The following is a 23460-nucleotide window of genomic DNA, read 5'->3' as shown; positions in this document are numbered from 1 at the left end:
ACCCAGGTTCAATTCCCTGGAGGAGGGCATGGCAACCCACTCCAATGTTCTTGCCTGGAAAATCCCATAGACAGAGGAGCCTAGCAGGCCACCGTCCATAAGCTCACGAAGAGTTGGGTACGACTGAAGTGACTTAGCATGCGTGCATGAGTTCCTGTGGACTTCTTTAAATTTTGCCTTTGCCACTTCCTAGAAGTGTAAGTTCTCTGGAATTCAGGTTCCTAATTTGTAAAATGGAGGTAGTACTCATTCATTTCACCAGGTCCTTCTGAGATGCAAGCATATAATGTTTATGGTATAAAACGTGTTCCACGGAAGAAAGATACCTCTATGCTCTAACTGTTGTTTGGATTTCCTTGGGAGGGTTGCCACAAAACTATATTTTGACACAGATTGGATGTCTCAAGGGAGTAGAACTTTAAATACAAAAGTTAGTTCAATTTCAGTTTCAAGAAATCATATTCAAGGTCTGTTCTCTAAAAGATGTGGAATCTCTACTTTCATTCAAATATTCTAAATTCTACACATAGCTCAAGCCAGACCATTGAGGAGTAGGTAACCAAAGTTAGTTATGTACTATTTTATTTTTAATTGAAATATAATTCACTTAAAACATTGTATTAATTTTAGGTATACAGCATAATAATTTGATATTTTTATAGATTATATTCCATACAAAATTATTGTAAAATATTGACTATATTCCTCATGGTGTACATTACAGCCTTGTAACCTATTTATTTTATACCTAATCGTTTATACCTCTTCATCTTTTTCACCTATTTTATCTCTCTGGTAACCACTAGTTTGTTTTCTGTATCTGTGAGTCTATTTCTTTTTGTTTCATTTGTTCATTTGTTTTATTTTGTAGATTACACATAAAAGTGAAAACATACACTATATGTCTTTCTCTGTCTGACTTATTTCACTGTTTAGGGCCATCCAGTTGTCACAATTGGCAGCATTTCATTCTTTTTATGGCTGAATAATACTCCATTTGTGTATGTGTGTGTACATGTACGTATGTATGCGTGTGTTCTAAGTTGCTTCAGTTATGTCTGACTCTTTGCGACCCTATAGACTATAGCCTGTCAGACTCCTCTGTTTATGAGGTTCTCCAAGCAAGAATACTGGAGTGGGTTGCCGTGCCCTCCTCCAGGGGATCTTCCAACTCAGGGATCAAACCCACATCTCTTATGTTTCCTGCATTGGCAGGTGGGGTCTTTATCACTAGTGCCACCTGGGAAGCCCATATATATGTATATTACATTTTCTTTATTCGTTTATCTGTTGATGGACACTTATGTTACTTCCATTTCTTGGCTATTGTGAATAATGCTGATATGAACATTGAGGTATTAATAATTATATTCTATTTTGAGCAGATGGAAAAGAGAGTAGAAGGAGCTTTGTCTGAGGTAGGCAGGCAAAAGGTAAAGGAGTCTAGTGGAGAAATAAGGGAATTAATGATATTTCAATTTCTCAGTGTTTGAGCATCTGTTATAAGGAAGAGGTATTTATCTGAAACAGTCTGATATGGGAGTTACTGAGAGGTAAGAGGTAGAAGATAATAGAAAACAGACTTATAGGGGACAGTCACCTACTCCAAAAAGGAAGAAAGAGAGGGTATGAAAGAGACATTCATGGTATAATACTTTGAGCCAATTATTAAGTGGTGTTCATCCAGAACAAGGAGTAAACTGACAAATAATTTTACATCTTTACCATTTATCTCCAATGTTAGCTGATACCTAGTATATACTCAATAATAACTTTTCACAAGTGGTTGTAAGACACAATAATTCCTGTTATAGGATCACTAGCATTTAAATGTACAGTTTTGAGAAGAGTGCTTCATGTCTTATCTTTGAGATTTGTTAATCTTGTCCCTTGATGTATTCCTTTTCCTATTTGGAACCAGTCTGTTGTTCCATGTCCAGTTCTAACTGTTGCTTCCTGACCTGCATATAGGTTTCTCAAGAGGAAGGTCGGGTGGTCTGGTATTCCCATCTCTTTCAGAATCTTCCACAGTTTATTGTGACCCACACAGTCAAAGGCTTTGGCATAGTCAATAAAGCAGAAATAGATGTTTTTCTGGAACTCCCTTGCTTTGGCAATTTGATCTCTGGTTCCTCTGCCTTTTTTAAAACCAGCTTGAACATCAGGAAGTTCATGGTTCACGTATTGTTGAAGCCTGGCTTGGAGAATTTTGAGCATTACTTTACTAGCGTGTGAGATGAGTGCAATTGTGCAGTAGTTGGAGCATTCTTTGGCATTGCCTTTCTTAGGGATTGGAATGAAAACTGACCTTTTCCAGTCCTGTGGCCACTGCTGAGTTTTCCAAATTTGCTGGCATATTGAGTGCAGCACTTTCACAGCATCATCTTTCAGGATTTGAAAGAGCTCAACTGGAATTCCATCACTTCCACTAGCTTTGTTCATAGTGATGCTTTCTAAGGCCCACTTGACTTCACATTCCAGGATGTCTGGCTCTAGGTCAGTGATCACACTATCGTGATTATCTGGATTGTGAAGATCTTTTTTATACAGTTCTTCTGTGTATTCTTGCCACCTCTTCTTAATATCTTCTGCTTTTGTTAGGTCCATATCATTTCTGTCCTTTATTGAGCCCATCTTTGCATGAAGTGTTCCCTTGGTATCTCTAATTTTCTTGAAGAGATCTCTAGTCTTTCCCATTCTGTTGTGTTCCTGTATTTCTTTGCATTGTTCGCTGAGGAAGGCTTTCTCATCTCTCCTTGCTATTCTTTGGAACTCTGCATTCAGATGTTCGTATCTTTCCTTTTCTCCTTTGCTTTTCACTTCTCTTCTTTTCACAGCTATTTGTAAGGCCTCCTCAGACAGCCATTTTGCTTTTTTGCATTTCTTTTCCATGGGGATGGTCTTGATCCCTGTCTCCTGTACAATGTCATGAACCTCTGTCCATAGTTCATCAGGCACTCTATCAGATCTAGGCCCTTAAATCTATTTCTCACTTTCACTGTATAATCATAAGGGATTTGATTTAGGTCATACCTGAATGGTCTAGTGGTTTTCCCTACTTTCGTCAATTTAAGTCTGAATTTGGCAATAAGGAGTACATCATGAGAAATGCTGGGCTGGAAGAAGCACAAGCTGGAATCAAGATTGCAAGGAGAAATATCAATAACCTCAGATATGCAGATGACACCACCCTTATGGCAGAAAGTGAAGAGGAACTAAAAAGCCTCTTGATGAAAGTGAAAGGGGAGAGTGAAAAAGTTGGCTTAAAGCTCAACATTCAGAAAACTAAGATCTGGTCCCATCACTTCATGGGAAATAGATGGGGAAACAGTGGAAACAGTGTCAGACTTTATGTTTTTGGGCTCCAAAATCACTGCAGATGGTGACTGCAGCCATGAAATTAAAAGATGCTTACTCCTTGGAAGAAAGTTATGACCAACCTAGATAGCATATTAAAAAGCAGAGACATTACTTTGCTAACAAAGGTCCATCTAGTCAAGGCTATGGTTTTTCCAGTGGTCATGTATGGATGTGAGAGTTGGACTGTGAAGAAAGCTGAGCGCCAAAGAATTGATGCTTTTGAACTGTGGTGTTGGAGAAGACCCTTGAGAATCCCTTGGACTGCAAGGAGATCCAACCAGTCCATCCTAAAGGAGATCAGTCCTGGGTATTCACTGGAAGGACTGATGCTAAAGCTGAAACTCCAATACTTTGTCCACCTCATGCAAAGAGGTGACTCATTGGAAAAGACCCTGATGCTGGGAGGGATTAGGGGCAGGAGAAGGGGATGACAGAGGATGAGATGGTTGGATGGCATCACCGACTCGATGGACATGTTTGGGTAAACTCCAGGAGTTTGTGATGGACAGGGAGGCCTGGAGTGCTGCAATTCATGGGGTCGCAAAGAGTCGGACACGACTGAGCAACTGAACCGAACTGAATCTTGTCCCTAGTATTGAGTGGAGAACTTTCTACCATTTATAATAGGGGCCATTAGTATAATAATTTTGTCATTGTCGTGATAATGTTCTCAGCTATTTTAGATCACACTGGATCAAGAATTTAACGTTAAAAAAAAAACCAAAAAACCAAAGCAATTTCCTTAGGTGAAGCAGATCTATACTGGCAGCTGTAAAAACATCACTAGGTGGAACATTGGGTTTGGAAGGAAGAACTCAGCTGAATCTTAACTGAATGAATTCAAACTCATTAAAAATGTTTTAGGTTCTGCAAAGTCAAAATGTCTTTTGCCTCAAGTGCTTTTCCCCTTGGCCTTTAAACTGGTGTAGTTTAGAAGAAATTTAATCTGTGTGTTTGTGATTCATTTACACTTAACTCATCCCTGTGTGGTTTCTTAAGAGCTAGTTGATGTTCAGTAATCTTTGGGGCCGATTCTTTTCCTTGGTATTTGGAAATGAATTTTGCCCAAACTAAATGAACTCAAACCCCAAAAGGTTCAAGATCGGCAAGCTCAGAATCTGTAAAGTTCATATTGGTTCCACACTTACCGAAAATGTGTCTTCCTCCTATTCCTGTGGGTTTCATACTCTTTGCTTTGGACTTTGTAGAAGTTCTCATGTACAAGTCCCTGGATTGATATTTGGCTATGCATTCTTGCATATTTCCCTTTCACAGCTATTCTACCCCCTCCAGAAACAGGAGATTCTTGCTCTCAAAAGGTTCTGACTCTACCATTACATTTTTAATTCACAATTAAAATTTTCCCTTTCCAGACTTCATCTGCCAAGAGCAGAAGTCCTTGATTCAAAACTTGCTTTCCTTTTATTTGTAAATATGTTTAATTTCACTCTAAAATGAGGCCTAAATTCAACTCCCCGCGCCACTTCTTCCAAACATGACCTTATACTTAGAAATTCTTATTTTCTTTCTCAGTATAGGAGATTTTTTCCCCAGTATGGTCTGCCTAAATTCTAAACAAGTAAGCTAAATTGTACAGGTAAATATGTGTTTGGATGTAATCTGTTCCTCCAGGCGACAACAGATACAAAGCCCGTTTTATGAGACGTGACTGGAGATCAGTCACCATTGTTTCCTTTTCTTTGTGGGCAAAGCTTTGAATTTAGGGGCCCACCTTTCTCTTATGTGACTTAAAAGTGAATCTTGATTGGTCTGAACCAATTATATTAATCCATCTTTGGTTTAGAAAGGGACTAGACTCCAAGGCTGGGGTTAAGTCTGGTGGAGGCGCTCTGGGAAGGACTTCCTCACTCTACAAAGAGGACCTGCTGGGCAAACGGCCTCTGTTTCTTCGGTTGCTTCCTATATTGTTGTGTTTAGATATTGCTGTATCTAGGTGTGATGTTTAGAACTGCATTAGCCATCCTGCGACTTGGGATATTGCAGTTCTGGGGACAAATCTGACACATGGAGGAATTCAGAGTAGAAAGAGGGTGAGCGTCTGGGACTCTGATGACATTGTTGGGCCACTGAATTAACCAGGCCACTCTTAGGACATCTTGTGATGAGAGATAGTAACATTTCCTTCTTGTTCAAATAATCTGGGGTTGTGTTTTCTGTTCGTTGGTCCCAAAGGCTTTCCAACAATTCACTTACTTTCCTGAATGAAATCCCAGTCACCTTTGGCTGTGAAAGGATCCGTAGTTTCTCAGAATATCAGCTGCTTTTCTACCCTTACTTGCTCTTACCCCCAGACTTAGCCACGTCTTTCCACCCATGGTTTACCACAGCGGGGGTTGTTCTTTCACTTCTCCCAACCTATCTATCTGAAATTTCTTTTCTTCCCCCCGAGCCACTAAATCAGTTCCTCCCTTTAAATCTTATCCTGCAGCAGACCCTTTCTCCTCAGCGTTTGATTAGCTCCCTGTGATAGCTTGCATGAAGGATGCTCTATAAAAGTGAATTATGCTGTACTGTGTTATACTGCTCCGCCCTGGGGCCCAGTAGGAATCATGGGAAACAGATGAGCACAGAGGTCAGAGGCGCAGACTGCAGAGGAAGCCTGCAGAGGGACTGCAACACTGTGACCCTCTCAGGGACACATGTAAAAGCTCCAGTAGTCTCCAGACTCTCTAAGGTATAAGCTAGAAGTAAAACACTAGTTTATGTGACAGCCTGGGAGCCCCAGGGGTGAACTGAGGGGTTTCATCACTATAGATCATAGAATTTTGAATAAGTGTGATATTCCAGAAGCTGAAATATTCTTTGAAAACAAAACATGCTATAAAAGCCCAAGAATGAGGTCTCCCTTGGATGTTTGCCAGGTTGAGCCTTTGTTTCCAGTGACTCCAAGAGAGTCCCTGTGTATAATTTAGGGCAAGTTAAGGAGCCTTGATTCCTGTCCTGAAAATTAGGCATGAGCTTTAATTTGTCCTGCAATGATTTACTTGATGGGACTCTTTAGAGTGGCTGTAGAACACGCAGGTACCACAAGGATGACACATGGATTTGTGGGGAAGCATTTTCAGGCTCTGATCATGACTTCTTACACTTCCTCTTTTTGTGTGGCTCTCTTTGTTGCTCCATCCGTTTCCAACTAACTCAGTCATCTGCATTTTTCGGACAGTATCTGGATTTCCTATCTTTCTGCATTTGCTCACTTTGTTTCTTCTCCTAGAATGCTCACTTCAGGCAAATCCCTTTTAGCTTCTCTTAGCCATCTTGCAAGCTTCAGATGGCAGGCCATTTCCCTGACATGAACCTTCCCTGGTTCTCTCAAGAGAAATCTTTGGAGTCATATCTGGCCTTGCATCTGTCTCTCCTGGATTATATGGGGATGAAACTCTTGAGTCTTTATTTCCTCATATAAATATTGGGGCTAATAATATTTCAGGATTGTGGTGAGAAGCCATGCCTGGCACTTACCAGGTGCTCTAAAATAGTATATTTTCTTATTTTCTCTTCCTAACTGAAAAGTGATTTTTCTTCTTTGGAATGTCCCTTGAAACTTATTTGAAACTGTTTGAAATTACATTTTTAAAGTTATTTGTGTAGAAAGAAGATGCCTGTCTACATTTGGCAATCATTTGCCCCCTGTATATTTTGTGGATGAGAAGTGAGATCAATAGTTGAGATAGTTGAGGGTGGAGATAGAAAGAATAAAATTTTCCTGGCATGTTTTTCCCCTTGAGTTATTCTGTTTTACTCTTATCTGTTCCTTTAAGCCAGGGTGACCATTCCTGTTAGAACTATGCCAGACCCAATAGGAGAATGTTTTGGACACCTGATCTTGCATACAATAAATTTTCTGAACTCTACTCCCTTGAATCCTACCTTCTCCATTTTTCTTCCTTCATTCTTCTGGCTTCTTTTCCTGTTCCTGGCCTGAAGCCAGCCCCTTGATCTTATGTTGTACTCAGCTTTTCTGGTTTGATCTCCCTATGATCTCTTGAACATGATTTTGTGTTTTCACTTACTCTGCCTCCTACTCCCCTGGACTCTGATGTTCCTGCCTGATCCTAGTTAAGACTCTGGAACCTAACTGTGCTGTAAGCCTCACTCCCAAGGGAATCCCAGGGTCTAGAACATTCCTTTGGTGATAATTTTAGGTACTTAAGGGATTTCCCCCTTTAAAGTACCTACAATTATTTAAAGCTAATTTACAAATATCACAGAACCATGCTCTAGACCATGCCATAGTTAGTGCCTCCCTGCTCCATTTTTCAGACTGAACAGTTTCGAAATGCCAATAGTAACCGTTCCCCATTTCCCTCAATCTTTCACTGGGTGTTGCTGAAATGGGATTTTATTTTATGTGAATTAGGAAAGTGAAAAGATTAAGTTAGGGGGCTTTGCTAATTTTGTCACTGATTTTTTGTCATCTCGGAGTGTTTTGAAATTTCATCTTGGGGGCTTTATGTTGCTTCCTCCTTGCTCTACTCAGTGGATTCTTCATTGTTGGAAACAAGAATCCACTGAATTCTGTTCCAGGTTTAGGCAAATACGAGTTTTCACCTCCAAGATTTTCTTTGGTAAGGTCCATCAAGGCCAAGTAGGAGAGATGGTATGCTACTTCTCACAAACTTGGGTCTCTGACAACACCACATATACTCATATCCACCCACCCACACACCCACCCACACACCCCATGCGCTGGGGTTAGAATCAACAATGAAAGCAGATATGGGAACAAAACTACAGTTTCAGCACAGATTCTAAGTGAATATTGGGAGGGCTGATTCTTCTAGTTTTATAGTCACTGCTCAATTGTCCCAAAGTTCTACAGTGTAAAATCCTCTGTGATTGAATTTCAGTTCAGTTCAGTTCAGTTGCTCAGTTGTGTCCAACTCTGCGACCCCATGGACTGCAGCATGCCAGGCCGCCCTGTCCATGGCCAACTCCTAGAGTTTACTCAAACTCATGTCCATTGAGTTAGTGATGCCAAACCCTCTCATCCTCTGTCGTCCCCTTCCCTTCCCACCTTCAATCTTTCCCAGCATCAGGGTCTTTTCAAATGAGTCAGCTCTTCGCATCAGGTGGCCAAAATATTGGAGTTTCAGCTTCAACATCAGTCCTTCCAATGAACACCCAGGACTGATCTCCTTTAGGATGGACTGGTTGGATCTCCTTGCAGTCCAAGGGACTCTCAAGAGTCTTCTCCAACACCACAGTTCAAAAGCATCAATCTTTCAGCACTCAGCTTTCTTTATAGTCCAACTCTCACATCCTTACATGACCCCTGGAAAAACCATAGCTTTGACTAGACAGACCTTTGTTAGCAAAGTAATGTCTCTGCTTTTTGATATGCCATCTAGGTTGGTCATAACTTTTCTTCCAAGGAGTAAGTGTCTTTTAATTTCATGGTTGCAGTCACCATCTGCAGTGATTTTGGAGCCCCCCAAAATAAAGTCTGACACTGTTTCCATTGTTTTTCCATCTATTTGCCATGAAGTGATGGGACCAGATGCCATGATCTTCGTTTTCTGAATGTTGAGCTTTAAGCCAACTTTTTCACTCTCCTCTTTCACTTTCATCAAGAGGCTCTTTAGTTCTCCTTCGCTTTCTGCCATAAGGGTGGTGTCATCTGCATATCTGAGGTTGTTGATATTTCTCCTGGCAATCTTGATTCCAGCTTCTGCTTCATCCAGCCCAGCATTTCTCATGATGTACTCTGCATATAAGTTAAATAAGCAGGGTGACAATATACAGGCTTGATGTACTCCTTTGCCTATTTGGAACCAGTCTGTTGTTCCATGTCCAATTCTAACTGTTGCTTCCTGATCTGCATATAGATTTTGCAAGAGGCAGGTCAGGTGATCTGGTATTCCCATCTCTTTCAGAATTTTCCACAGTTTATTGTGATCCACACAGTCAAAGGCTTTGGCATAGTCAATAAAGCAGAAATAGATGTTTTTCTGGAACTCCCTTGCTTTTTCTATGATCCAGTGGTTCATCCATTTGATCTCTGGTTCCTCTGCCTTTTCTAAAACCAGCTTGAATATCTGGAAGTTCACGGTTCACGTATTGTTGAAGCCTGGCTTGGAGAATTTTGAGCATTACTTTACTAGCATGTGAGATGAGTGCAATTGTGCGGTAGTTTGAGCATTCTTTGGCATTGCCTTTCTTAGGGATTGGAATGAAAACTGACCTTTTCCAGTCCTGTGGCCACTGCTGAGGTTTCCAAATTTGCTGGCATATTGAGTGCAGCACTTTCACAGTATCATCTTTCAGGATTTGAAATAGCTCAACTGGAATTCCATCACCTCCACTAGCTTTGTTCATAGTGATGCTTCCTAAGGCCCACTTGACTTCGCATTCCAGGATGTCTGGCTCTAGGTGAGTAATGCTTCCCTTTTAATATTATATGATTAAACATGTAAAAGTTTCAAGTAGTGATTCCTGTTACCAGAATTATCTGAAGGCTGATCTGGTTAGTGGACTCTTGTCTTCTCACTATGGGACCCACATTTCTCTCCTTGGTTACAATTTTGCTTGGATAGGTATAAAGAAAAATGACTCAATACGGTCAGTGCCATAATCTATTTAAACTTCTAATCTATTGCTTTGCTGGAAGTTCCATCAAAATATTATGCTAGCTCCCTTCCTAATGGGGCACGAAGGCTTCCTTTTCTTCTCAGTTGCTTTCATCTTTTTAGCTACCTGTGGGTATGGATGAAGTGACAGGAACAGCAGTCATTCAGAGTTCTCCTACCTTTGCTCCCACCTGTTGGTGCAGGGTCCTTCATTACCAGCTTCCAGCAATGTTCTCCTAAATATCTCTGGCCGTCTCCAGAGACAGTCTGACATGTGCTCACAACCAGTTCCCATCCATCTGGCCAGTGCTGGGAGCCACTGGGCTTCACAGTCTCCTCCCAGGTTCCAGTCTTGTGCTTAGGGACACTGCATCTGGCATGGGGTGGGGTGGGGGCCTTCTACCGCTTCCCCAGGCCCTGGGGGCTCCATGGACACCACTTTTTGTGCTGATTCCTGTTTCTGGTGGACATTTGCTGAGCACCTATTTCTCTCACTGCAGTGAGGAAGTGAAGCTCAAGAGCTTCCAAGCTGTAGGGGTTTTAGTTTGAAACGAGAGAAACATCCTCCTCTGGGCCCCAGGGTGGAGGGAGGATGCTGCTTATGGAATTTTAAAACAAATACTTCTTTCAATATTCACTCACGATCTCCAAATCTGGTGGGTGGCTGGGCCAAAAGACAAAGTCAAATGGCATACATTATATTGCATCCAGACATTGCATTGCTCCTTCCTTGACAAAGAATGCTTTCTTTCTTCTTATGTCTTTCCATGCCTGGCTTTTTGTTATCACACACTACTAAGTTTATTGTCTCATTCATCAGTTCCAGAGTGGGCCATGCCATTTTCAAGTATGTGGAAAGCCTGATTCAGAATGACTTAAACAACAAGGAAAACTTCTTACTTTCCTAAGAAGGAGCCCCATAGTCAGGCATCTCCAGGGTTAGTAAAAAGAAGACCCAGGTTCTTTCTGTCTTCTTGCTCCACCACCTTGAGTAGGTCAGATTCTGTTCTCAGAATCTCAGGATTCTCTTCATCACTGCAGGATCGTGAAGATGCTTTTAGTTACCAAACCTAGAAGGAGAGGGAGCTGCTTCCTCCTAGGTGAGGTGCCTCTTTTCTTTTTTTAAAGCAAAGAAAACTTTCTCAGACTTCCCCACCAGCAGACATCTCTCATCTCATTAGCCAGAATTGCAGCAAATGCTCACTGAAAAGATCAGTTTCTAGCAATGGGAATGAAAATAGCATGACTAGTTTTAATAAAGCACAAGACTGTCTGTGTATATGTGTGTGCTCAGTTGCTCAGTCATGTCTGACTCTTTGCAGCCCCACAGACTGTAGCCTGCCAGGCTCCTCTGCCCATGGAGTTTTTCATGCAAGAATACTGGAATGGAGTGCCATTTACTACTCCTGTGGATCTTCCTGACCTAGGGATCAAAACCATGTCTCTTGTGTTTCTTGCATTGGCAGGGAGATTCTTTACCTCCAGCACCACTTGGGAAGCCTGTGTGTAGTATGTGGGCCCAAAGAAAATCTGACGTTAGGAATTCTAAGTAGCCAACAGTCTGCTAAACTTGGGTGTGAGCAGATGTGACTGAATACGATGCTTCAAACAAAAGCAAATAAAACGAAGAAGAAAGACACTCAGTCTTTCCCTCACTCAGTGGTTGTTAGGTGCCTTATTTTAGAAGAAACAGATTTTCAGGGGCTTCAAAAGAAAGTGTCTCACCTTCTGTGAGTCCTGTAAGGGGCTTAGCTCCAAGACAGGAAGCAGGGAACTCTGGAAGATCTGGGGGTGGTGGATGGGGACCAGGAAGTGTGGGGAGGCCACCAAGCTCCCAGAGGCCTTGTAAACCCCTGCTGGGTGAGGGCTGGGATTCCTGGGGAGGGGACAGAGGCCAATATGCCAAGAGGAAAGAAAGTGCTAAGTGAACAGAGCAGGAATGGGCTCTGAAGCCTGAAGTGGTTTTTATTATTTAATTTTCGTTTATTTTCGGGAAGTTCAGGGAATTCTTGTACTTTAAAGCAGTATTTCTTGTATTGGAAAACAACTTTCTAGGAAGCACTAAATGTTTTTCAAGTTTTAACTCTCTTTTCGCTGTCTGTGCATTCTACTCCAAGAAAATGACTACCTTCTCCCTACCCAAAACTCTCACTTTCAATATTTGACTGGACTTGAGTTCTCTTTTCTAGAAACTCACAGCAGAATTTTGAGATAGAGATGGTTTTTGAACACCAGGAATTTGCAATTTATCGAAAATAGGACGATAGCTCAGTTGGTAAAGAATCTGCCTGCTATGCAGGAAACTCTGGTTCGATTCCTGGATTGGGAAGATTCCCCTGGAGAAGGCAAAGGCTACCCACTCCAGTATTCTGACCTGGAGAATTCCATGGACTGTACAGTCCATAGGGTGGCAAAGAGTCGGACACGACTGAGCACCTTTCACTTTCAGGACATGCTTACACAATCAATACTGAGTCAACGAGCTGATACCCATGAGTCAGTTCTTTATCAGTCTTCTGAGAGCTCAAGGTCAGTGGTAACCGTATTACAGATATTCCTTGAGACACACAAAACTATGGGTTTTGATGTACAGCAGACAAATCAGAAAATGAGTTGTGGATCTTGGCTTTATTCTCACTGAGTGACATTTAGAATTAACTGAGTTTGGGGTTCAGGATTCATCATCTGTAAAGTGAACATTATTAATCTGGATCCATTCAGTATTCTCAATATGTGTTGGCTCTCCTTCTTTCCCCACCAAATGTTTCTGTGTCTGAACATACAACAAGGGAAAGAACCCACTCGATTTACTGAACACTTGCAAAAGAATCTATAAATCAAAGATACCATACATATGAAAAGAGATACAATTATATATTCATATATAATATAAATGTTAACATAAGATTTTTATAACTTATTATATCTTAAGTTTTAGATCATGGAGTTATAATTTTTTAGCTGAAAGAGTGTTATCCTTGTCCAAGCCGGGTGCCTACCCTATAGTCAATGTGGTCTTTCTAAAACTCTGATCATGTCATTTCCCTGCTTTAACCTTTGAATGGATTCTTATGTCACTCTGTAGAAACAGGAACCTATCTCTGGTTTGCTCTTCTGGTAACCCCAAAACCTAGAAGGATGTGTGGTCCTTAGTAAGATCCAGTAACAGTTTCTAAAGGAAAGAATCAAGTCCAAACTCCTTTTGATGATAGGCAAAGCCCCTAATGATGGGTCTAGCTGCTTCCTACCTTTCTATCTCCCCTCTGCCTACTCTCCAAATGCGTTTTCACAAACTAGCCAGACTAAGCCAGTTTCACAAGGGGCCAGGGAAGGGCCCCTCAGGTTTTCCCCTGGCAGTCCTATCTGCCTGGGATGCGGCTCCACCCTCTGTGTGTGCCTGCTTTGCTTGCTAACTCCTATTGATCTTTTATGCCTCTGCTTTAGATGTCACTCCCACAACTGTGCACCCCTTCAGTACCCCTAGAATGAATTGGAAGCTCCTCCGTGCACTCCCATGGCATCCTCTGTTTATCTTTTTATAGCAAGTATCACACTATTGAAATTGTCATCTTATTCTTTTGTCTGTGCGTGCACGCTCAGTTGTGTCTGACTCTTTGTGAACCTTTGACTGTAGCCCTCCAGCCTCCTCTGTCCATGGAATTCTCCGGACAAGAATACTGTAATGGGTTGCCATTTTCTCCTCCAGGGCATCTTCCCAACCCAGGGATAGAACCAGTGTCTCCTGTCTACATTGCAGGCAGATTCTTTAACCACTGAGCCATCAGGGAAGCTCACTAGACTGTAAACATCACGAGGGCTAAGACTTATATTAATAACTAATAATAAGTATTTATTGAATAGACAGATAAATATTCTAGATCAATCCTTTCATTTTCTTATTCTCTTTTAAAAAAGTTGATTTGGCTGTCCTGGGTCTTACTTGTGGCATGGTAACCCTTATTCAGCATGTGGACTCTAGCTCTCTGATCAGAGATTGAACCTCAGCTCTCTGTATTGGGAGTTCTGTGTCTTAGCCACTGGGTCACTGGGTTAGTCCCCTTTATTTTTTGCTTGAGGAAACTGAGGGCCAGATAAGTTAGTAACATGTCTGATGCCACCAGCATTTTGGCCTCATAGAAGCTGGACCTTGAATTTAGTTTCTCTGCTCTCTGGTATTTTCTTGGCTGACTTGCTCTAGTTCTTAGCTAACTTTGTTTCAGAAATTGTGGAACAATTGTAATTTAACATTTGAAAAATGTGGTTAGGAACTCAAGTAAACAAAATAGTAATCATATAATTAATTCAAAGCTTCAGACACAAAGCATTTTTTTTAAAATCCTCTATTATTTTAAATTACCCATGTCATTGTTTTCCTCCATTCTGGAGTTGTTGAAAGAATGTGGCATAATAGTGTGCTCACTGTCGGAGGCCTGGGTTTCTGTATGACAGCCAGGATGTAACTCCATTCTGGCAAAATCTGATGTTATCCCTCAGGTTTTTGTTGCACTGAAGTTAGGACATCTTCTTCTGGGAGGATCCTGGTGGGAAAAACATCCAGATATCAAATCCTTCTCTTCAGCAGTGCCAAATAACAGGGCTTGCAATGAAAATGAGAACAAAGCAAGCCTAGATGGTAAAAAGAGCAGAGGCTTTGAAACCATGAAAACCCTGATTTAATTCTAGTTTACCACCTTGTAACCTTGGGCATAATATTTTCTCTGAGCATTTGTTTCCTCATCTGTAAAATGGGGCTAACTGGAAAGTTAATTTAAGGCTGAGTTTGTATAAAGAGTCTAATCTACTATCTGGCTAAGGGCTCTATTGCAGTCACTCTCCCAATTCAGGCATTCCTGCAGGACAAAGATCTTCACCACAGGGCCTGGTCAGACAACCTGTAGGTGCTCAGTAATACAGAAAGATTCATGATTGTAAGAGAGGTGTATTATCACAGAATAGCTAAATTCTTGCTTCAAAGAACCTGAGGTTACTGTCTCTTCCTGTCTGTTTTCTATGGGGATACGGCCGGATGTGTTTACTCATGTCTTTTAGACACTATCTTTACATGTGTATGCCTCAGAAAGAACTGCAGTCTGGTTAGGCTTGTTACAATGATAGTGGAAGACAGAGCTGTGTGAAAAAATTAAAAAAAAGGATACAAAAATCTCAACAGAATGTAGATTTCGCCATCTTTGCTTGCTCAGATGATTGAACTGGGTTACTCAAATATATATATTAATTTATTTCATGAAGTGTCTGAATCACTTAAGTCCTTTATTGAAAAAGTGAAAAAGTTTCGTTGAATCCATGGGGACTTTGGAAAAGTGGCTGTATACCCTTCAGATGGGCTTTCCCATTGCCTCAACTGTTAAGAATCTGCCTCCAATGCAGGAGACTCAGGTTTGATCCTTGGGTGGGGAAGATCCCCTCGAGGAGGGCATGGCAATCTATTCCAGTATTCTTGCTTAGAGAATCCTATGGACAGAGGATCCTGGTGGGCTACAACCACAGGGTCACAAAGAGTTGGCCACAATTGAAGCAACTGAGCATGCACCCACACACCCTTCAGATAATCTTCTTGAGTACTTTGCAGTGCTTTTGCAAAAAAGTATTACCACTGGCTTGCTTGCTTGCTACTCCAACCCATACCACTTTCTCCTAAGGCTAACCCATATTGCTTTCTGAAGTATACTCTTGGTGTTTAATTATATACTATCTTGAGTCTGTCCTTTGGAATAAGATTTTGTTTCCTGAGAATGAGGACCAAGTCTTTTGTTGAGGCAGTATTGGAACTTCTAAGGAGATCAAAATAAATCGTTTACCAATTGCATGAGTCACAACAACTTATGTTTTTCAGCAACTCCAGAGTAGGTATTCTCTCCATATTACAGAAAACGATTTTCATAAGCTCAAAGTCTTGAGTTGGAATTGCCATAAAGATCTTATCTCTTACCTTTTGGCAAATTGCTATTGTTCTAGGCCATTGCTTTGGCAGGATTCCTTTGGGAAATGTAAGACGCATTATAATTTTAAGCCAAAAAACATGAATTCTAATTTGTTTCTTCTCATTTTTAAAAATGAATGTGGAAGGGAACACTTATGATAAGCAATGAGAAAAGATACAATATCAGGTGAGAGAATAAGGTGGAGAAAAACCAAAATCATTTAGCAAAGGGATTGCAGCTAGCCAGAATTTCACTGTTTTAAAACTTGAGCCCCACAGAACACAAAGGGATGTGTGTCTTACTGTGTCTTTACTGAAGGCCATTTAACACTGGGAATTTTTCCAGCAGTGTAGTTCAATAACAGCAGTCCTTCTTACAACATTTGGGACTTGCCCTATTGAAAATCAATATGTTCAGTGTCTATTGAAATCGCACATTTGTTCTCTGTGAGATGTATATAGGATGACCATATAAATTATCCTCCACACTGGGACTTTTTTTTCTGAGTGAAAGGGAGAGCCATTAATTGCACCAGGACAATTAGTATAAGTTGAGACTATCCCAAGAAAACGATGATGACAGAATGTCAATTATAGAAACATAGATTTGTATAGTCTCTTTCTAAGGAAGGTTATTATATATTTCTGTAGGCTTAAAAGAACAAGTAACTAAGGTATTCAATTCATGTTGGTGGTGGAATTGAACTGAATCATCTACACACTCTGAAGTCCTTTTTGTAAGTTGGGTCCTACTTGCTGGTCTGTTGCTTGCCTTTGCACACTCCAGTGCAAGGATCACAACTGGCCACTTGGAAACTGAACCCACAATCTTGCTTTCATCAGTTTAGTTTGTAACAAGTTTTAGATTCTGCAGGGCCCTATCAGTGGGTCATATGCTAGACTACAAGATCAAAGCAAAAACACAGAGGGTTCTGGGCTTTTCCTGTAAGGCCCCAGATTCTAGTTCTTTGTTTATCAGTAACTAACTGTGATTTTTGGCAAGTCACGCAACCTGTGTTTTGGTTTCCTTATCTCTAATGCGGGGTAATGCTATCTGATGTGCAGACCTCAAAGGTTTATTAGGAGGACCCAGTGAGGTGATGTATGCGGAGGCCTTCTGGAAAGTGCTATCCGTATGTGAAGTGTTATCATTCCTAGGAGAGAAGGGGGACATGAGATGTGAGGGGAAAACAGGGCTTTCAACTCTAGCTGGCCTTGCAGATTAGGCTTGTGCAAACAAACGATGAAAATAAGGCCACAGGAGAGACATTGTACTCTCTTTTATGTATAGGAGCACAGAGAGAGAAAAGTAAGGATAGGGACTGTAGCCAGCAAGACCCACAGACAATAGGGTGAGATGGCTTCCATTCGTTTCTTTATATCACTGTTGTTCCCGGGGCCTGTCAAGACTGCATCAAATATGGACTTACTGGAGAAAAAGAAGACAGCTGGGCTCCAAGGTTGTGAGGGTACATTAACTCATTCCTGATTGAAGGGGTTGGTTTTATTCTATAGTTTAGTAGGAATCAAAATATCATACTTGCCTTTCTTCTCCTATTGACTTTTTGTCAAGATTAAACAAAATCATTTATGTAAAACTGCTTTATGGACTATAAATTCCAATAAAAGAAAAACGAAGAACTTCATGGGATGAGTGTGTTGATGATAGTCATTATTGGGTTGGCCAAAAATTTCGTTTAGGTTTTTCCATGTGCTGGTATGTAAACCTGAATGAACTTTTTGGCCAACCCTATATTATAGTAAGAGTCAGGTTTATTTTTTTCTTCAAAACAATAATTACTTAAAAAAATTTTTTTTTTAAAAACTCACGTGTGCTTATAAAAACTTAGATATATGAAAAGGTATAATAAAGGAAATAAAACCCACGCATAATTCTGCTACCAAGAGATAACCAAATGTTTTAGTAAACAGTCTTTCAGGCTTTTTGACATTTGTATAAAATTTTAAAAAAATCAAAATGGAGTCTTTAATTTGTCCTTCATTCTTTAATTTGTTCATGATTATTTGAATATTGGTAGACAGAATGTTAATAAGCTAGACACCAGGTCCTTTTTCATGTGGTTTATGTTTTCCTGGGGGAATACAGACACAGAACAGATAATTATAATATAATGTGAAGCACGTCACCATGGGGAAGCAACAGGTGTTTTGCAGCAGGCTTAGGTAATCAGGAGAGCTTCCTGGAGGAAGAGATATTTAGGTTGAGGCCAGAAAAATGACTAAAGTTAACCAGACTGTCATGGGTGTTGGGGTGAGTCACCCAGCTCCTCCTTAAGGATGGAAACAGTCCTTCCCCTGCTGGCAGTAGAGCTGCCTTTTTGATGATTCTCAGCTGAGGTGTTTCCCTAGGAATTGCTCTCTGCTGAAGGAAGCTACCTTGCTCAAGGTTATCTCAATCTCTGGGGGCAGCTGAGGTAAAAGGACTACCTTTTTACCTGCATTCAGACATCTCTGAAGGGCCATCTCAGCTCCAGAGCCCCTCAGAAGATCAACTGAGGCTTCAATTGCACCTACATTGGAGATAAGCTTTTCCTTCTGCCCAATCCCACCTCCCTCCCTATTCACAGGTATTGGTCCCAGGCGCACTGCCCAGTAAAAATTCTGCACAAATAAACCATCCCCTCAATGAAGACAAAGAGTGCAGAGAGAGTGTTACTAAAAGATGGAACATCCTATCTAAGGCCTAGAGGTGTTGGAGGAGTTAAATGTTTTTTTTTACAAAGTCTGCAAAGGAGTGAGTGTAGTCAGTAGAAGAGACACAATTCCAAAGAGGGAGTCAAGCTCTTGTCATCTGTGTCAAGAAGATGGAGAGACTGGACTCTATCCCAAGGCCAATGGGAAGCCCTAGAAGGTTATAAATCATGGGTGAGGCACGGTCTGGTTTTCTAATTTGTGTTTTAGAAAGATCATTTTGGCCACTGTATGGCACCATTAATTAAAACTCATTACTGACAATCACCATATTTTTTATTAGAAAATTGGAGTGACTGGTGACCTCCCTGTGCACTCTACACCTTTACAGAATGAATGGTAAACCATATGTCCCCCCGCAGAATAATGTAATGATCACCAGTACTGTAGCAGTATTATGGGACCTTTAAACCTCTGAAGGGATTCAATTATAGCTCTTTGTTGTTTTTTTTTAACCTGATTAATACTGTTTTAGTATTTATTGAGCACCAATGACATGCCAGAATGTACTGTGCTATTGCTGTGGAGGATCAAAGACAGAAGCTCTCAAGAAGAGGGCCATGGCTGTCTCATTCATCACTCTGCCACTGAAGTGCCTGCAAATAGTAAGTGCTCCATAAACAAGCAAACAAACAAAAAATGGAAGGAGGAGCCTCAGAAACATGGGAGAATTACTTAGTCCTCATGAGCACAAAATGGAGATAACAGTTTCTCACTTCCCAACATTGTTGTGAGAATGGATAGGTAAAATACCTACTCCCGAAGCTTAAAATATAGTAAAAATCGTATTTACTCAAATAGTTCAAATACTGTTTGCTATTCTCAGTATTGATAGAAATAAATCAAGGCCTTAAATGATTACAACAAAACTTCCAATATCTATTTCTCTCGTTCTCTCTGTCCAGTGATATCACTTCAAAAGAAAAATGTGATTTGCAAACGAAGTTAAAAGATTTAGTCACTCACTGATATAGTCAACAGCTCTTTTTCTGAGGTCATCCAAAATGCCAGGCATGGGTTATGCAGTGGTGAGCCGAACAGACCGTGTCCCTGTTCTTGTGGAGCTTATAATTTAGGAGAACATTTAACAAAGAAAATCTCATCAGTTATTACCAAAACAATCTGTCACTAGAGAAAATATTAATAGAAGCTAATTTAGTAATAGAAAGGTAAATCTTCTCTGAAGACGACGTAACCTTTAAACTGGGAACTAAGAGTAGGAGTTTCATTAAGAACAGGGAATAAAGCACCCTAGAAAACGGGAAAATCCTGTGCAAAGACCCCGTGGTAGAAAAAAGCTTGGCTTACTGGAAGCATGGAAGGAAAGCCAGTGTGGTAAAATGAAGGGAGATGAAGCCAGGAAAAAGGCAAAGCAAATCTAGAAGGGTCTTGGTTGCTATGTGGTCTTCTTTTATCCAGACTAAATAGGATACACAAACTGCCTGAAATTTGTTCCTGGATGGATCATTATGGTTCGTGATGTCTGTAAAACAGGAGGATAGGTAAACTGCAGTCTCAATAGGCACATCTAAGCCTTGGGAAAGTTGATTATTTTCCCCTCTCTGGTTATCGTGATAAATGAAGAGGCATATAACAAAGGCACGTAGTTGTTTGCTGAGAGTGCTTATAAAAAAATACATTTTTACCCCTAGACAAAATGGAACTATTAGAAAGTCTTTTCTTTCTGCTTACCCCTTTTTTTCTTTGATGTGGTTCTTCCAAGGTAAACAACCAGTGGGAGCAGTGGACAATTCAGAACAGAGATGCTGTGGTGGTTTTCCAGGAGACATAGGACAATTCTGGGTGTCATCAGTGTTTGGGTGGTGGCTTACCCACTGGATTTGCTCAGAGAGGCCTCTATTTCCCTCTCAGTGATTAGAACAACCTGTGTTCTGGAATACAGTATTTAAATAGCAAGATTGGCATTGCTATCTTCCAGAATGGTGAAGGCTTAATTAACATTTGAAAATGCTTTGAAATCTTTGGATAAAAGTGTTCTGGAAGCATGAAGTGTTATTATCTTTGGAGTGATACAGGTCATGTGACACAGGAAGTGGCTTTGAAGGAAAGGAAAACCTTTCATCAAGCAAACTCCTTGGGGTGGTTTGAGCCTGTTTTGAGTGACTCAACATGCCCGTGTCATCTCTCCCTAGACCGTGAATGAAAGGAATAAGTTGGCCTATAGCTTAGCAACTGCCACCGTCATTAACTGAAAGAATTTAGTGAGCTTGTACGTGAAACATACTACAAATTACACAGAATCCTAAAGCATATAGCACAGTTGTCTCTTATAAGCACTAAGTAAATATTAGCTGTTACTATGTTCTCCATCAATATAGTTTAAAACCTCTGGACTTGTGTTTTCTGAACTTAATGCCTTTCAACCAGAGTTCAATGTTCTTCAGTGATAAATCAGTCTTACTTTCATTTTAAAGACTTGGTAAAGAGCAAAATAAATGAAGACTGTTATGGCTGAGGCCCTAATGTGGGAGCAACAGATAAAGCACCTTCACTGCCTAAGACCCTTCCTGGCATGTAACATTAGCTCAAAGCTGGATACTAAGCCCTTCCCTTTCTCAATAAGGACTCAAAATAGAAACTGGGGTTCCTAACTTCTGATGATTCCTCGGGGTCTTCAGTGGACAGGATTTCAAAGAGAACACTTTAAAGCAGTTCCAATTTATTTACCGGCAAAAGGGCAGAAAGATTTCATCCTCTTCCTTCCATTAACTTATATGTCTTCATAATACTTTCCCGGATAAGTAGAAGTCAGAACAGGGGTGGCGAGTGAAGAATAGGAATATGGATCACTTGAGAAAAAAAATATTTTTGAGCAATATCAAATCAAACCTGCCCATGTGTGTTTGTTAAATTAATTTTACTGGCTGGATGACTAGAAGTTTCTTTTTCTTTAAATGCACATCTGCCTCAAATATAACATTTTGACCACGGTATTTTGGGAAGTAGTACAGGAGAGAAAGAGAAAGAATAAGAGAAGACTGTAGGTAAGAGGACGTAAACGAAGTAATAATTGAGTAAGGGCCCCGGGGCATGCCGGGATGGTGAGGTCGCCAGGGCTTGCTGGGATAGTGGGGCCCTCCAGGGCATGCTGGGATAGCGAGGCTGTGCAAGGCATGCTGGGATAGCGAGGCTGTGCAAGGCATGCTGGGATAGCGAGGCTGTGCAAGGCATGCTGGGAAGGGTTCCGGGACTGTTACCCGTACCCGTGAGTAGGCTCCTCAGACGCTGGCCCAACAGTTCTGTGTGGTCAAGCATCGAGCTGACCTAATTAAAAGCTCATTACACCAGCACATCCCCATTAACAGGCAGACCCACGCGCAAATCCTTCAGAGCAGGAGCTCTTTCTGTTTCCCAGACCCGGGACCTGGAAGCTCTGGCCAGTTAAGGGATCTCCACGTCTGTGACCATCAGGTACAGTTCCTTTCTGGCTTATTTCATATTCTAGTAAATTAGTTGTATTTGCTCTGAAGCATTGTAACAAAGAAAGCTCTCCGGTCATCACATGGGTAAAAATAACAAAGGATAAAAGAACGCGTACTTCACCTAATCAGAAACAAATAACTAAATCTCCCTGGAAAATGAAGCCTTTCCCCTCCCGTCCTTTTCGTGGGATTTTGAAATTTCCATTCTATAGGCATAATGCGGGTACTGGCCTTCCCTGCATTGTATTTTGTATAACTGTTGCCCACCCTGACAGAAGATCTCAAAACTTAAGTATAAAGTTGGTAAATGATCCTATTGTTTGGGAGGTGGGGGTGGAGATGGAGTGGGAGCAGAGGGTTTATCTAACCAAAAAAAAAAAAAAGGAAAATGCAACCTAACCAGGCTCAAATTAACTGAAATGGATCAAAGTAAACAGAGACATCTAAAAGCTTTTGTGAGTTAAAAGTGGCTATCTGTTGCAGGTCTTGCCTCATTAACTGCTGATTGAAGCTCTGCTTGGCCCTCTGGGATACCTAACACCCCAGGCCTATCACCAGAGGAACCCTGGTTAGCCGCTTTTGCCTTTCCCTGTGTTGCTTTGCACAGCTCCTTGACCTCAACCTTCATACAGATCCTTTCTACCAGGCAAAGGAAGGAAAGGGTTGTCCTTGAGAATCTTGCAGGGAATCTCTCTTCTAGCCAATGAGGACTTGTGGGAAAAGAGAAGTGGATGGCAAAGATGTGGTATCTCTGCAGATCTGTATTCTGAAAAGTAGACTTGCAATTCTGATGTTTTAAGTAGAGCCTCTGCACAAGATTATGTTGGGGAAAGAGCCCAGTTTGTTTTTCCCGTAGGTGTTGGTCTCATCTCCATATGTGAATGGTGAAAGGTGACGATTAGACCATATGCTTTAAGATGCAGATATCTCTTGGCTCCCATCATCCCAGTCCTTCAGCAGGTCATTCAGCTGGGACAGAGAGCCAAAACTGAAAGGGTTGTCTAGGGGAGGAAGAGAAAATAGTGGTGGGGGTGAGCTGGGAAGTTGGGGGCGGGGGGTAGCGGAGCGGGGGAAGGAGGAGCAGGGTTCTTTTGAGTAGGACCAGATAGGTCTCTGTGTAGAGTAATATTACAGCTCTTTCTCTCATAAACAAGCTGCATGCCTGCTTCTAAAGACCCATCTGGCATAGCTTTGAGAATGGCAATAATTACAAGCTGATGATGGACATGGAAAAAAAGCCCTGCTGAGCTAACTCATAAGGAAGTACAGGCCAGGACTGCAGGGAAATTACAGGCTGAAAACCTTTCTAGTTTAGGCCTTTTGGTGTTCTTAATCACAGACTTTAAATGTTGTAATAAACACTGTTGCATTTTATTGACCAACTCCCATGACAGGCAAATCTTTTTCATTTTAT

General features: G+C 41.1%; 1 long non-coding RNA gene across 1 annotated transcript; it reads right to left on the bottom strand.

The window, feature by feature from the left end:
• Positions 1 to 14148: 14148 nt before the first annotated feature.
• LOC112448562 (uncharacterized) lies at positions 14149 to 21755 on the bottom strand. Its single transcript, XR_009496220.1, has 4 exons — positions 21292 to 21755; positions 20296 to 20495; positions 19570 to 19667; positions 14149 to 14488 (listed from the first exon to the last, which is right to left on the bottom strand). It is a non-coding gene; the product is annotated as an uncharacterized lncRNA (long non-coding RNA).
• Between the last annotated feature and the right edge of the window lie 1705 nt (positions 21756 to 23460).

This window comes from Bos taurus, chromosome 10 (genome assembly GCF_002263795.3).
Source record: "Bos taurus isolate L1 Dominette 01449 registration number 42190680 breed Hereford chromosome 10, ARS-UCD2.0, whole genome shotgun sequence".
Classification (NCBI taxonomy): domain Eukaryota; kingdom Metazoa; phylum Chordata; class Mammalia; order Artiodactyla; family Bovidae; genus Bos; species Bos taurus.
Note: the sequence above shows the minus strand (reverse complement) of the source record. Positions and strands in the feature narration are given on the sequence as shown.